Raw genomic sequence first — 17096 nt, 5'->3', positions numbered from 1 at the left:
TAGTATATTTAAGAAAGGAAGAGATAGGGCATAGAGGGATTGAGTGAAAAAGAGAAAGCACTCATGGACAAGGACAACAGTGGTGGTTGTTGGTGGGGAGGTGGAAGCAGAGTATAAGGGGGATAAATGGTAGTGGAAAAAATACAATAAAATAAATTTTTAGAGAAAAGAAGGGAGAACAGAGCACTCTTTCCCTCTGCCTCACCCCTGCCCCTCCGAGTGTGTGGACACAGTGAAAAGGCAGCCATCTATCTGCAAGCCAGGAAGTGGGCTCTCGCCAGGAGCCTAATAAATTGGCAGCTTAACCTTGGACTTTACTGTCTCCAGAACTGTGAGAAATAATGCCTTTTGTTTAAGCACCCAGTCTGTGGTATTGTGTTATAATGGCCTGAATGGACTAAGACACTTTCCTTTTCCAAGTGTCTTTAGTTTCACCCTAATTCTTGGATGATAGTTGGGTATAGTATTTTTTTCTTTAGCCTTTGGAAAATAAGTATTCAACAGTCTTCTGTTTTCTTTTATTGTTGAAGAGAAATCTGCTGTTGGTTTAATTGTTAGTCCTTTGTTGGTAGTCTGTATTTAGTTGCTGTTTGTTTTAAAAATTTTCTAATTGGTGATCTACAGTTTAACTCTCAATTGTCTAGAGATGGATTTAGTTTTTGCCCAGGAATTGTTGCATTTTTTAGAAAAGATTTTATTTATTTATTTTTAGACAGTGGGAGGGAGGGAGAAAGAGAGAAATATTGATGTGAGAGAGAAACACTGATCTAACACCCCCAACTGGGGATCCAGCCCGCAACCCAGGCACGTACCCTGACTGGGAATTGAACTTGTGACCTTTTGGTTCACAGGCTGGCACTCAATCCACTGAGCCACAACAGCCAGGGCTGTTGCATTTTTAAAAATGATTTTCTCTCATTAATTTGAATAATTATCAACCATTATTATTTGAATATTACCCCCCTCCCGTTTTCTGTTCTCTCCTTTTGAAATTTTTATATTTTCTATTCCCTTGTTATTTTATGCTGCATTGTGGATTATTTCCTCAGAATTTTCCAGAATATCTGAAAAAAGTGAAAATCTGCTGTTTAGTATATCCATTAAGTGTTTAAAATTTTAGTGTTTTTCATTTCTAGAAGTCTTAATTTTTAACCTTTAAAATATTCCTTCAGAATATTTAATTTTATTATGTTTTGAATTCTTTATTTTGTACTTATAATCTCACAGATAGAGATATGTGTACATGTACACATCTATATATCTGTTCAATATATCTATGTATACACACATATGTATTTTGAATGGTTTCTAGCTGATTATTTATTTCTGAAGTTCATGGGGCCTGTTTAGTCCTAGCACTTGCTGTGTGTGCTATCTCAGAGTTCATGGTAGACTTTGCTCATGGTCCTGTAATTCTGCGTTGTGAGCTCACCTTCAGCAGGCCTTTATGTGTGGGGATGCTGTGAGACCTGGATTGAGTGCTTCATTTGAATGATTTTCTATTTACTTGTACTAGGATCCCAAGGGGATCATCTCATCAGCTTAGGACTATATTTTATATTTTATTTCTTTTATTCTTTGATTAATATTTTTGAATAGTTAACATAAATTACAACATTAAAAAGGAAGAAAAGTGAATATAATAATACCTTTTTCCCATTTCTACCCCATTCACCCAGTTCACTTTTCCAGATATAACTACTATTGATGGATTCTTCTTGCTTCTTCCATTCCTTCATGGAGATATTAACAAATATGGAGTGTCTAATATGGGCCAGATATCATATTAGAAGCATGGATACATCAGTGACAAAACACACGAAAATCCCTGCCTACAGACAGCTTACCTTCCATGTGTGTACATGTGTGTGTGTGTTAGTGGTAGAGGAAGACAGACCAGAAATAAACACAACGAATAGGCACATTGTGTAATGTGTTTGGAGATGAGAGTGATATGGGAAACAGGAAATAAAGCTGTGTTAGAAGGACCAAGCACGCTGGTACCGGGTCAGCCGCATACAGTATTAAATGATGTGCTCGGGATAAGCCTCCTTACTGAGATTTTATCAAAGATTTAAGGAGACAAGGAAGTTAGCAAGTGAATAACAGAGAGATGCAGGTTCCAAATCAAGGGAACAGCGGGAGCAAGCAGTGTAAGGTAGAAACGTGCCGGCCTGTTCCAGGAATAGCAGGGAGCCTCGTGTGCCGGAGTGAAGTGAGGGAGTGAGGAGCACTAGGAGAGCGGAAAGTAGAGGGGCACAGATGAGACACCTCTGATGGGTCACTGTGAGGTCATTGCTTTTACTTTGCTGTGAGAGTGTGTCTGTGTGTTTGCTTGCTGCTCAAATGAAAGTGTTTTATTTTTATATTCTCTCCAGCCAGTTTATCTCATTGCACTTAACAAAGAGAAAAAAAAAGCTATATTTAATTTTGTGTTAAGTATAAAAGAATACCCAGTGGCTTCTCTTTCTTAAATTTAGGTTATTACCATTAATTTCTGTTCTGTTGTTATAAAAATATTTTCTAAAATATCCCCAGCAAACCTGTCAGCACACTTAGAAACCCAAACTCGACCAAGGCCGCCCCATAGCTGAGACAGGAGCAGTTCCGAGTGGTGCCTTTGTGAATGGCAGCACCGCAAGAGAAAGTTCCTGGAACATTATCAAGCTTCGTTTTCAGCACAAGAGAACCTCCCATTTCACGGGGCACTTTTCACAGAATTAAGAAACAACCACCTGGTCTGCTTGATTAAAACTAGGGCAAAGGACGATGTGTATGGAGAGCAACCATTGACAAAAAGTGCCCCATGGACAGCACTCTGACCCAGAAGGCACAGGGACAAGTTGCCAAATCTTAACCTCTGTAAATGTGTCAAGAATTGACATGGAACTTTTATTTATTTATTTTTTTAGGGATTCCAGCTTTTATTTTTCCCCTTCCACAAAGCAAAGTAGAAGAAATAATAATAAAAGACTGAAACCACAAAAATAGTTAAATTGGTAGAACATGTATATGAAAAAAATCCAGCTACGAGAACAGGCTTATTTACAATGAGGAAACATGTAAATTAGGGTGGCTTGTAGTTTTCACACGAAACATTACAAACACAAACACAGGCTGTGCAGGTGTCACTCTTTATAGCAATGTAGAAGGGGAAGAACTACACTTATTTAAGGACAGATATATGACGAGGTCAAAGTTTTACAGCACTACTGCAATATATTCACAGAACTTTATTACAGCTAATTAATTAGAGGTTAAGACCTTTTCCAAATATGTCACATTTCTGGCAACCTTAGAGGTTCATTCAACAGACTTCAAATACTCAAAACTTCTAACTACTGAGAGGGAGAGTGACTCAGATGCTTTCCAAGAGTTACAAAATCTCTACCAACCCAAGGCTGGCTGTTTATCATCTCCCCAAATTTGCTCTCACCAGCAAACAGCCCTTGGATTCTTCAGAAAAATATCTGGTACAAAAGTCAGATGCCAGCGTAGTCATCTCCTCCTGGGCCAAATCTATGGGGACCTAAGCAGCCACATTACCATAAATTAAGAATTGAAAAGTTAGTAGGAAAAGACTATTTTCTACTTAATCTTGATGAAATACAGGAAGACTTTTGTCCTTTTTTAGCTGGTCTTGGAGTGAAAGTCTTGGGCTGGAGTCTTTATCTCTTATGTGCTTTAGTGTTAGACTGCTGAAAATCTAAAATGAAAGGTATGCTAATTCCTCAATCCAAGTTTGCTATTAAAAAGCCTTTAAGGACCTACTAGCTTGGAGGCTAAGTACAAGGGGACAACAGCCCTAAGTCCACAAGAGTCCCCGTTTCAGAGGAAGGATAAATATTTTTTATGAAGTGCTAAGTTTTGCACACAAGAGAAACCAACACAAGTGAGGGTATGTAATTAGTTTCATTTTCTCCCACGAGAATTCTTCTCCCACGGCACAGAAACAGAATGAGGAATGAATCTTCATTGGTCTCTTCATTGAAAGTGGTAAATGTGGTCCCTATATTCACGAAGCCAGGCAGTTTTTTTAAGCAGACTGTGGAAGTAGACAGCAGAACCAGTTTTCTGTCGCCACAGACCACTACACCTTGTATCTAGCTAAAAATAGCAAAGATCAACTTTAACAATTATCCAAAGTCACTGTTAACTGCCCTGTAGGGTGAAACTCACCACTATATTATTTTAAAGGAAGTTACCAAAAGGATGAATTCAATTAACCAAGGGTAAGAAAAATCAAAACATGTTGTATTCCCGAATGAGTTGTGCATATCAGGCCAGCTGTTGAGAATGCACCCAGATACACTTGACATGAAGACACTATGTACAAAGCCTCAGGCAAGTCTGGATTTCTGGTAACTAAGGGCTGAAGGAGTGACAGCACAGAGCTAGTTCTGTAACACTTTATATCCAGATGATAGAAACTGTTCCCAAGGACAATCAATGTACACACTGTTAATCACACTGAATAAGGAAAAGGCATTACTCATTTTTCTTTTCTTACTGCTTAAGAAGCTCGTTCATCTCCCTTTTGGCCATTCCAACGTACTTTGAAATGTTTCCATGTTGGTTTAGTTCAGGAAGCAATCCCAGTAAGAGAAATGATCGTGGCTGTGAAGAATGCTTTTGGCTTTTCTTTCTTCCTGTAGTGTGAAGAGGCATTTCGACCAGCCCAAGCTCAGCATCGAGTGTTTACTAGACTGCTGCACATTTCATGGAATCTGTGCTGCTGCTCAGTAGTTTGTTTCTTAGAGCCAAAAATTCTAGGCGCTAGAATGGGAACAAGGCAGCCAGCCAAACACAAAAACATAAGAAAAGAAGAAACACCAGACAGAACAGATGGATCTAGATAGTAGAGGGTCAGAAACACCAAGGAAACCACACACACGATGGCAGGTGGAAGCCAGGATCTTCCAGCAGAGGACTTTATCGGCCATCCAGCATCGCCTCTTGCCTCTCCCCATCCTCGCAGCTGCTCTTCTAGTCTTGCAATATCTGCAGCCAGCAAGTTGGTGCTGCCATAATCTCCCTCTGCCATCGTCTCAAGGTGCGGCCTCAGTGAGCGGAAGCTGGCCTCCTGACCAGCCTTCCTCTGCAATCAGCACTGCGACCCCAGGGCCCACACGGAACTTTTAAATGTGCTTGGGACGTCTGTGTTCAATGTACTCCCTGGTGATCCACTTGGGGGAGGCGAGCCCCTCCCGAATTGAACCGCCCTTCGGGATCACTTCCATGCTCAGTGAAAACGGCTGTCCTCTCTTGTATCTGGACCTCAGGTGGCTGGCTGAGGATGGACGGAATGCTTTCATTTCCTGTCGGTGTAGTTTCTCCGCCTCCTGTTGCTTCTTCTGCTGTTCATACCCCTTTAATGTGAATGTCAATTGTTTGCTGCCAACTGTGGTGTCTGATACACTCCGTGTCCTATTTTTTTGCTTCAAGTTTCAACCAGTCTTCCAGGGTTTTATTCATCAGCTTCTGCTTGGCGGCAGAATCTTTGAAGCTTCTAAATTCCTCTTCTTTGATCTCACAAAACTGGGGCTCGAGGACGTTCCGGCTGGTCCTCCCTGAGCGATTCTCACTGCTTCACTCTGTCCTCTGCTGGAGAAGTCGGTGCTGGTCCCTGATCTCTCCCACTCGGTGGGGTCTTTTCATCACCTGAACTTTCAGAACTTTCTGCATCACTTGGTTTTCCTTCCAGTTCTTTCTCCTCTTCTTTTCCATGATGCTCTTGTTGCTCTAAGAGTCTCAGTGTCTTCTTCCTTTTTTCAGTAATCTTTGAAGTAAATGGATTCAAAAGCCTGAAATCTTCACTCTCTTCATCTGCTTGGAAGTCAGGGTTCTCAAACAGAACTTTAAATTGATCATTGGTGAGAATATTTGGAAGGCTCTTAACTTTGTTTTTCCATGTAGGTTTTTGCTTCTCCTCCTCTTCAGTTAACTTAAGACCAGCTCTTTGTGAACTTTTGGCAATTTCTGTAAGTGGACTCTCTGTCCAGGTGTTTCTTCTGTCTTCTGTAGGATCTTTCATGTTCTTCATAAGCAAGTGGACTTACTACCAATTTCACCCTGTGATAGAGTCTTCTATCCATAAGAAATCTATACATGTATGCCCAGAGAAAAGGTGATCCAGTGAGATGTATGAGCCCTAAATTGTCAAGGTCTTTCTTGGTGATAAATTTGTAACTGTCATAAACCATGCTTTCTGGATTCTCTTCCAATTCTTCTGCCAAAAGGTCTAAGATGGAGCACCACCTGGGGCAGGCCCCAGACTGTAGTGTAACAGATGCTCCTCTTGGGGGTTTCATCAGCAGCAGGAAGCATGCCTGAGTTGGGGCAGAGGCAGGCATCTTTGCTGTGAGGTTCTGGCTCCAAGGAAGGAAATATTTTTCCTGAGTTCTCATTCCACGTTTTGATAATTCAAAAGTCTGCAGACAAAATCAAATCTAAAGAATCCTGGAAATGAACTGACTTAATGGGCAGCCCACGATGGTGATGCTTAACTAGCAATGGCTTTTCAGATGGAAGATCAGATAACGAAACCTGCCCTGTGGATGTTCCCACTGCCATGGTCAAGGCACAGCTAAATTTCAGAGCAGGGGCTGTAGGTAAACTGTTTGTCTCTGAATCTGCCATGACTCTACCTAATGCACAGTCTAACAGGCCAGCCACGTTTCATGCTCTTGGATCCCCACACCCTACTCGACGCTGTCCTGTTCCTGTGGCAAACAAGCCCCACATGGAATGGATGTGACAAATGTTATTCTCCGCAGCATTACGTTGTAGAGGATTTGGGTACCTTCCTTGTTCTAAGTTTAATCTATAAACCTCAGTGCTTGAGCCAACAAAGTTTAAGTTGTGGAATGGATAATGGTAAGAAAAACCTCTCCCAAACTGTGGTATTCTGGCTTGGTAGTAAAAGCCTGACTGTGAATGGAATTTGCTGTGTCTATCATTATGTAAGAAGACAATTTTTGAATAGTTATCAGGCAGTGTTTCCAAGGTGACAACTTCTGAATTGAAATGCCTTTCAAACTTCAAGGATCATTGATCCATGTCATAGGGTTGAACCCAAGGTCTACACGTTCCAGCTGCTAAAGTATGTTGTCCGCCTTTAGAAACCTTAATATTGGTACAAACAGGTATTTCAAAATCCTGAATGAATTCAGTTCTCCTATGACATCTTTCTTCTGCAGGACTTTTTTCTTCCTGTCAGAAAACCACTCAGGAAAGAGCTTGCTGCACCTGAGACAGTAAATCTTTCCCCTGTTGCGGCTAGAGGCCTGTGTGGTGGTGGCGAGGAGTGGCAACCGGTGCTCTGGGTCAGGTCACTCTCCCTGTGGTGCACCCAACATGAGCTCCCTGAGTCTCCTCAGTGCACCTCCATGGCCTGTGGCACCAGCACTTTTTGGCTTTTACTTTGGATAACTGGGACCCATTGCAGGATTTGGGGCATAGAGGTGACTTTGAGGCAGGTTAGTAAGAAACTAGGAAAATTCCCTAGCAAGTGGAATGAGGAAACTGAGACAAACTGCTGAGCAATTAACAGGTAGGTGATAAAGTACAAGATTCTATCCTCCCTAACCAAAGATCCCTAAGAGCAGGTGGTTCAAAACACCTTAATCAGGGAAATAGATAACAAAAAATTAAGTAGAGCCTGACTAGTCTGAGATAGAGGTGAAACTAACCAGAGAATGACCCCTGACCCCACTATGCACTTGTTTTGATACACCAGCCTGCTAAACGACCACCTATAAATCTAATGACTGTTCTGTTGAGCTCCTCCCCTGGGACCCACACTAAAATTCTCACCTGTTGAATAGCGACGAAACCCTCAGGACAAAGGACAACAGCTTTTGCTCTTCTTTGAGCACACCTGCATCACCGTCTCCCCTCCCCCACCTCCCGCTTTCTCAGGCATGTACTTTGCTTCTTCTTTCCTAAGCTCTAAGAGTCCCAATGGGGCTTTCACCCAGGGGAGCAGTTGGCAGCAGCAGCCCACTCTGGGCTCACCCCCTGATCCTGTCTCCAAGGGCCCTCCTTTTGCCTCACTGACCTAAGCTTTAATAAGGTCACTCTCACTTTCACCTGGACTTGTGTCTTGAAATTTTCCCTGACAGAGTCACGAACCTGGAGGTCCCTGATGGGTGAAAGTTCCCAGACCTGGCCAGCCCAGCACCAGCCCCAATGCTGAAGGGGTCCAGTAACAACTTGATCGGACATTTGTAAAGGATCACTCTGGATTCTGAATTTGTTAGGATGTGTGTGTATGTAGTCAGGAGAGCAATGGTAGAAGCAGGGAAACCTGCTAGATGGTGGTGCAGTAATCCAGGTATGCTTATGATGAAAGCTTTGACCACCTCATGGCTGTTGAGGAGGTGTAAAGCAGAGGCATTCTGTCTACATCTTGGAGGCGATCCAACAGGCTTTCCTGGTGAATGGATGTGAGAGCAAGAGTGGAGTCAGGAATGCCTCCAAGGTTTTAAGACTGTGCAACTGGATGGACAGATTTACTGTCAATGAAAATGGGGAAGGATGTGGAGAAGGAGGATTGAGGGGGTGTAAAGAAAGTTTTGGGTTTTATTTGCTTCTTAGTCATTTATGTAGGGATTTTGAGTTGGCTATTGAAACTTGCAACTTGTATTTGGGAGAGAAAGGCGGGCTGCAGATATACATTTGGGAGTGATCACTTATAGATGGTTCTTCCAGCCTCGAGACTCGGTGACATCACAACACAGTGAGTATCGCTGGAGGGAAGATGAGGATCGAGGGCTGGGCCTGGGACACTCCCACACGACCCAAGGAGGCTTTGTACATAGATTGGGTGTATTACATGACATTGCACTGTTTCTTACACTAACAGTAGTCTTGTCATATTGTTTTGTATCTTCCACCTTTTAACTCATCATAGGGCTTGTCCATATTGTATGTTATTTTTTTAGCTTTGATATTCCAGAACCCTGGAATAGTGTAAATTTTTGCTATGAACTCAGGTAAGGGCAGACCCCTGATTTCAAGTTCTCAGGGAAGGGTCCCCGCCCCCTGGACTGTTGACCAGGATAGATTAGCTTCTTTGTCATCTGCTCAGTGGACAGAGTTTTCTAGTCTTTACTGAGGAGTAGTGCTTTACTTTCTTGTGAGCTCTTCCATGCATTCAAGCAATTGCTTTGTTTCATGCAGTATTTGAGTTGTGGTGGTTCTTTTTGAGTTTAGTCTTCCATATTGCCTTAAATATATCTACTAATCCTCTCCATTGTCACTGTCCTAGTTCAGATCCCCTTAATTTGTTCCTTTACAACTTCACAAGCCTCTGGGCTGGTATCTTTGTGCTGTCTCTCCCTTCTTGCAATTATCCTCAGGTGTGCCCTGACTGGGAATTGAACTGGCGACCCTTTGGTCTGCAGCCCATACTCAATCCACTGAACTATACCAGCCAAGGTTCAGTGGACCTTTTGTAATGCAAATCTGAAAATTCCATAACCTGGACAGTTTTTATGGCTTTCTCTCCCTCATAAAGATAAACCTCTTGTCTTTAATAGGACTTATAAGGAATCTTTGACTTTATCGCTCACCTAATACCCTTCGCCCTGGCTTCATTCCACCAAACCTAAGTGTTTCAGGGCTTTCAATGCTCTGTTGCACTTTCTTAACCTTTGTGTAGGCTGTGTTCTCTTCCTGGAAGGCTCCTCTAACTTTATCTGTCTGGTTATCACCCAGTGTCCTTCAAGGCTGACTTCAAATGCCTTCTTCTCTGGCACTCTTTCATATTAGTCCCATCTCTTTTTTAGAATGAGTGTGAAGACTTTCGTTTGGATTCCCACTCCTTGCTCCATAGCCCTTGGACAGAGTCTTATTATAACTCTCATTTTTTGCATTGTGACCAAGGTTTCTCCCAGCAGACTGAACAAGTCTCGGGACTGGAACTGTGTTTTTATCCCCAGTGCCTGGCACTGTGCGCATCTGGTGCATAACATATGCTCGATACACATTTGCCGAATGGCTGAAAATGTGGAAACAAAAATGGGAATACCCTGTATCATTATAGAATGAAGAGTTGAACTTGGGGTGGTGAATGCAATATAATACACAGATGATGTATTATAGTGTTGTACATCTGAAACTGGTATAATTTTATTAACTGATGTCACTCCAACAAATGCAACCAAAATGATAAGAAATAAAACATTTATATCATTAAAACAGAACGGTCTACTTTGATTTCAAATGACAAGTTCCTAAAAATATTGGGATCTGAACATGTTTTGAAGTACCACATTTAAAAAAAATGTGTTAATATCTAAATGGCACCTGGATGAAATGGCAATTGTTAAATACTGGAGGATATTAAGTTACTACACTTGTTCAAATCTAGTAAGAATAGAAGTCTATTCAACATAGAGGCACACTTTATAAAGCTCAAGACTATTTATGTAAATATACAAAATAAAACAAATATTTTGGGTGCATTAATGGTAGAAAAAATAAAATAATGGAATGGTATTTGTGATTTGGGGTGGGAAGGTGGTGTGCAAAGCTGATGACATCAGCACTGTTAGGCCCATGTGAGTCCTTATGTTTTAACTGACTGCAGCTCCATGAGGGCAGGGACACATGTAGCTGGGCACATAGCAATAGGTGCAAAGTACGTGTTCACTGAACTGAAATGTTCTTGAGGATACTATGAACTATTCTTAATAGATATGAAAAAAGTTTTAACAACAATGTATAAACATTGGGGAGGGAATTTAAAAAAAATGTCCTTTCTACCCCTGGCTGGTGTGGCTCAGTGGATTGCATGCTGGCCTGTGTACCAAAGTGTTGCTGGTTTGATTCCCAGTCAGGGCACATGCCAGGGTTGCAGGCCGGGTCCCCAGTAGGAGGTGTGTGAGAGGCAACCACACATTGATGTTTCCTTCCCTCTCTTCTTCCTTCCCTTCCCCTCTATCTAAAAATAAATAAATAAAATCTTTTAAAAAACATAAATAAATAAATAAATGTCCTTTCTAAATTTTATTTATTATCAAGGCTATGGTAAAATATGATGGGAGAATAATCTAATGACTAACAGTGATTTTTTATATAGCACAGATGTGCTCTGCATAAAATACACAGTTTTATAAGTATTTTTTACATGTAATAACTCATTTAATCTGTATACTCACTAAGTAACTATTAATATCATCCCCATTTTAAAGACTGGAAGCCTGAGGCACAGAGACATTAAGAAACGTGCCAGCGCCTTGCAGCCAGCAGGTGGCAGAGCTGAGATTCAGTGGCATCACAAGAGCTTTCTTGGGTCCAGTTCCCTCCCAGACTCTGCTCACATGCTCACATGTTGCCATAGCTGTAGTTGTGACATTTAAAATAAAAAACTCAGACTTTTGTCTAGCATGTTTGAAACATTTCCCCAAAATATCAGGCCTAAACATTAGAATTTTAATTGAACTACACTCTACTGAGTTATGTATTATAATCAGCCTGACTGTTTCTCCCTTGCTGGCAATTTAGGTTGTTTCCCATTTTTTTCTATTATGTGTGATTATGTTATGTTAATGCATGTAACTTTTCCTTTTTAAATTTTTTTTCCTTAGGATAAATCCTTAAAGTCAGACTAACTAAAAGAATGTAAATGATTTAATTACCCTTCATGTATAATGAAATCAAGAAGAGTTGTATAAATATATGCTGTTATCAGCAGTATGTAAGAATCTTATTTTCTTCCCAACTGTGCTTAATTTTTGTTAGGTATTCTTGCTCATTTTTAAATAGGTACATAATAAAATTTTCTCTTTTCATTTTTATTTATTTACTAGAAAGTTTGGATACTTCAAAATACAATGTTTCCCTCCTTTATTGACATACGGGGTCCAGCACAAATAACGCCCCCTTTTTATTACAAAATCTTTTATTACAAAATCATAAGCATGCAATTCTGTAACATAACAGTATCACACTCAAGCACACAATATGACATTTTAAGTGAAATGTTCAAATTAAAACTATAAATTATTACACCCATCTTATTACTCTACCAACCACACTCAAGTAGGCATTACTTCTGCCAGACCCTGTATTGCTGCAAATATTTTTCTAATCTGTTGTTTGTCTTTACAATTTAAATATTGATAGCTACATTCACAGAAATTTGGAACTTTTATATTGGTCAAATTTATTTGTCTCTTTAGTTATAACGTCTCCTATATTTTGACTTGCAGGATGTCACCATTCTAATATGAGTATTGTGGATTATTTGTTTATGTTATTTGATTTTTGGCACACACAGTTTAAATTGCTAAGAAATGGCAAACGTCTCAGAAGTGTGTAAGGGAGTCTCTGAAGGAAATGCAGTTGGAGGGACAGAGAAAACTGTGCTGATTGCTGTGACTTCCTGTATGGAAATTATAGCAATTTGCAGTGTAGTGCCCAATCTTTCTGAGTTTACTTACAGTTCAAAGACCTCAAATCCTTTCCTGTAACACAGATCTGACCCAGAAGAGTAATTCCCTGGTTGTGCAGGATTCAAACAGTTCTATATTGTGAAGCATTTGAGGTAAACTGGCACATGCACGGCCAATACTGTTATTGGTTAAAAGTTGAATGATGGCATTTGGCAATGTTGGGACATTATTAAGGAAGGTTGGTTTGTCAATGCCCACATGTCTCCTAAATCGGCATTTACTTTCCATAGATTCCACACTATCAATACAAGGTCAAGTTGTCAGCTTTGAAGCTTCAGATATTAAGTTTTATGTACACTTGTTATGGATCCAGCTCCCAGGGGGTAGACTCCCATTAACTCAGACAATAAGAGACTGATGTATAAATCAAAGTGCCAGTATTTTTTTTTGCAGGGAGAACTCTGAGCATCCCTTTAACTGAGATATTAAGGCCAGTATGATTAGCATATTATCTTTCTCTTGGCAGCTGTCCCTGGGAAGTAAAAGTCTCATCAGGAATTTTCCTGGTTAATATAGAATTAGAATCAGGTAATATCATATAAATGTTGTGGGTTACTTTGTAATAATAATGTAGACTATAGAATCAGATAATTTGTCACATTGAGTTTCAGCAGCCATATTATGTTCAAGTGTCTTGATTGTGTCACTGGGGTCTGTGGGCACTCTGCCCCTGTCATCAGAGTGTGTGTGAGCATGACCCCCTTCCGCACCTTCAAGCACAGCCGTTCTATGCGGAACGGGACTGCGGTTTGATGTTCAGTCTTTCTCCTGACAGGGTTCAATGTGTTTGACCGAGTCCCCACACTCCTGATTATAATCACACTCCAGCTCGGCCTTGCTGTGGTGACTCTTGGGTCCCATTGACTGGCATTTTGAGTTTTTCTTAACACATTTCAATGGTCTCTTGGAGTAACCACATGACAAATCTAAACCAGGTTTAGCTCTTTGGGGACAAACTTTTTCCAACGTTCTTGGGGAGTGGTCCCTCATTGTTACCCCCTTTGGCTCTCCGCACTGTGGCCCAGGGAAAATGAGGGGTTTGGTCACTTTGTCCAACTCTAAATACGTTTTACCCCTGGCATCTCCTCATTGCTGTCTCTCGGGATTTCCCATCCAGACAGGTGGCCTTCGTCTTTCTTTTTTGGTAAATGCCAAGCCATCCACATCTGGGGTGTGGTTTTTCTCCTCTAAAACTTGCATGGGAGCGCGGACCAGTCCGTAGAGCTACTTGAGCCTGCGCATGCTCCATTGTAGCTGCGTTTGTGGAGTGGTCCTCACACTGCGCTCCACTCCTCTCCCCGTGGGCCACCCTGGCTGTGACGCACGCTCGGCCCTGGTTCTGGGCCTGGTGCCAGTTTACCAGTCCCGCGCAGGCTCTGCCAGCTGCTGCGTGATGGATGGCGCTCACAGGCATGCTGGCAGTTGGGTTAAAATCCAAGACGATCTTTGTTCAAATCAATAAAGTAAAATATGTGATGCAGTACTTTGGGAAAAATTTTTAAGATTTTTAAAAGTGTATTAAGAACAGTAAATTTCGGAATATTTCACAATGCCTAGTACAACAGTTTGGACTAATTCAATAAGCCAACAAGAAAGCAAAAGAACAGAAGTGAACAGATTTTCATTGTGAAGATATAAAATGTAGTTAACTGTGCATACATATCACACCAAAACAATAAAGTTTAGTCATCAGAGGTCTCTTCAGTAATCAGGAATTTATGAAACCTATCAAATGTTGCACTGTTGAAGTTCCTCTTCCAACCAAGTCTTTCATTTTGTGGGTGAGAGAACAGCACTGCTAGACCCAGGTGATCTAGAGTTTAGCTCTTCTTCTTGTTAGTGCCGGGCTCTTTTCATTACAGCTGATGACATAGAACCATTTTCTCCAGTGACCAGTTTCCAAAGGCAAACAGTGTAGGAAGGCAGAGGGGAGCAACCAGCTGCAAACTCAACCAGACCTGAGCTCCGTCCTGGCTTTGCTGGTGACAAACTGAAGGACTTTGAACAAGTTAATTGACCACACTAAATATCAGTGATTTTCCAACTGAGAAAATGAAATAGTAACAACAATAATTATAATGAAATAAATTAAATGGTAACAATGCACATAAAGTGCACAAAGAGATTAGTCAAATACTAATTTTTATTACATATATGTTTTATTATATTATTATATAGCACTGTTTGATCAACTTAATCAAAAGCTGACAGTTGAGGATTGTGAAGATTCATAAGAACTCAGCAGGTTGTCATCACATTTGCTAAGATGTTCTCCTGTGAGCTTTTGCCTGGACCATCACCTTCATAGCCCTGAACTATGTATTTAATAGTACTTGCTCAAGTAGTGTTTTATCTCAATTCCTGAAAAGACAATAAACTTGAAAAATTAGTTGGAAAAAACTAATTGTATTGAATTTAGGTCAGAGTGAAGCTGATAGCTGTTTTTAGAAAATGTCCACTTTTTGAGAATGCAAACATAGCCTGTATTTGTATATGGCTTTTAAGTGTACAAAATATTTTCATGTTCATGAACATATGACATTCTATGACACACTATGACATGGTGTATTATCACGCTTTCACACATAAGAAACGAAGGGTGCCATGGCCGGTGGCCCCGCTGGGTGGAGCACTGTCCTGTGCCCCGAAGGCTGCGGGCTCAGTCCCCAGTGTGCACGCACGGGCAGCACCTGACGGATGTTTCTCTCTCACATCAGTGTTCTTCTTTCTCTCTCTCCCTTCCTCTCTAAAAATTAATAAAAACATATGCTCGGGTGAGGATTAAAAAAACAAAGAAATTGAGGCTTATTTTATAAGTGGCACATCTGGAACTCTAATTTTAGGACTTTTCCTCCACATGGTGACCAGCCCTGCAGAAATGATGTCTGTATGTGACTAATGAAAGGCAGGCTTTCCATAAACACTCACACACACACACACAGACACACACACACACACTTTTGCCCAAAGCCTTTGCATTATTGAGCTGCTGTATTCTGTTGTTAACAATGACAATGGCAGGTACTAACAGAACACCTCCTCTAAGTCTGAGGCTGTGCATGTGTTTTTATTTAATTAATTAATTAATTTTGAGTGTATGTTTATTGAAGCTGGGGACAGTGAAACAAGGAAGAGCTCAGGGCAGAAGAAGCAGCAGGAGAGTATAGGCAGGGCTGCTCCGCTCACTGGAAAGTCAGAGAAAGGGAGTCTTAGAGGCAGGTACAGGGGGTTAGCTTGGGATGAGCTGCTGCTGCTCATTGCTCCTCTGGTTGAAAGTCCTGTGGGAACCCTTAGAGTTTAGGGGGTGCACCCCTGTAGGGGAAGAAAGGTGTGGGTGTGCTCCCAGGAGGGAGGGTGTACTGTGTTTATGCTAGACATTTGCTGATTCACTCTCAGGCCCCATGTCTGCCCATTTTCTAGGCTTTTCACCTCCAGGAACTATAGTCACCCCTTGGTATTCACAGGGATTGGTTCTAGGGACCCCCCACCCCATCCTCCAGGACACCAAAATCTGCAGACGCTCAAGTCCTTCACATCACATGGCATAGTGTTTGCATATGACCTACCTTTGCTTGCAGGCTGCAGCAGGGCATGGCCACACATCACTTCTTTCACACGGATTCAGTGTAGTGTTTGGCATGTGGCAAATTCAAGTTTTGCTTTTAGGAATTTTCTGGATTTTCCCCCCCAATGTTTTTGATCTGCAATTGCTTGAATCCACAGATGCAAAATCTGTGGGAACAGAGGGCTAACTGTGTACTTCCCTGGTTACCCGGTCTGCTCACTCTGACCTCTTCTGGTCAGCAGAGGCCCTGGCGGGGGCGGTGGTGGGGGGGGGACTGCAGGGGGTGGGCAGGCCTTCTCCCCCTTCTGGCTGCCTTGCGTGCTACCTCTGAATCCAGCAGCAGCTAGTCCTTCTCCATGGCGATAGCTCTCCTGCCCGCTCATGGATGGTCCTGGCTCCTGCTGGCCACCCTGACTCCTTTACAGCCACCTCCCTCCTCTGTCCTTTCAGCAGCCAGTATCCACACGGCCTCTTCATTCCGTTTGGCTCCTCAGCTCTTCCATCTCCTGTGGAACCAAATCCCTGCCTTGGAAGGCCTGCAGTGGTTTTGTTTCATGACCGGACCATGCTGGTCCACTGTGATATTCAACCTTCCCAATATTCCTGGGAGGAGCTTGTAGCCATTTACAGAAAAGGATACTGAGGCTCAGTGGAGGCAAGTGATATGTTCTACCTTACACAGTTCCTGTACAGGGATTCTGGGACTCAAGTCCAGCAACATCCAGGTGACAAGGGGCACTGACGGGGCCCTGATTGTGCCTCTATGTGCCATCCCATGTAGCGCTCTACTCAATTACTGGTGAGGAAATGGAGTTCAGAGATGTCGGTGTGCTAAATGTGCAGTGCTAGTAAGTAGCAGAGATGGGATTCGAACCCTAATCTGTCTGCCTCCAATCCCTTTCCTTCTACTATTCCTCATGCTCCCCAAAAGTTAGTGCGCAGCACAGCCATGGTGGTGGGGTGAAATGTCATTTCCAGGCTCCGCCCTCAGTAAAACCATTACAGTAGGTTTTGGAAATGGCTCAGGAATACCCACTTTGCACAACTGTCCTAAGTGATGCTGAGGCTGG

General features: G+C 41.9%; 2 pseudogenes; both read right to left on the bottom strand.

The window, feature by feature from the left end:
• Positions 1–4488: 4488 nt before the first annotated feature.
• Positions 4489–5044, bottom strand: LOC123833341 (annotated as a pseudogene).
• Positions 5045–5138: 94 nt separating this feature from the next.
• LOC123833239 lies at positions 5139–16409 on the bottom strand (annotated as a pseudogene).
• Positions 16410–17096: the final 687 nt, after the last annotated feature.

This window comes from Phyllostomus hastatus, unplaced genomic scaffold, assembly GCF_019186645.2.
Source record: "Phyllostomus hastatus isolate PE091 unplaced genomic scaffold, TTU_PhHast_1.1 phas_scaffold_21, whole genome shotgun sequence".
NCBI classification, from domain to species: domain Eukaryota; kingdom Metazoa; phylum Chordata; class Mammalia; order Chiroptera; family Phyllostomidae; genus Phyllostomus; species Phyllostomus hastatus.
This window is presented reverse-complemented; position numbering and strand designations above follow the sequence as displayed.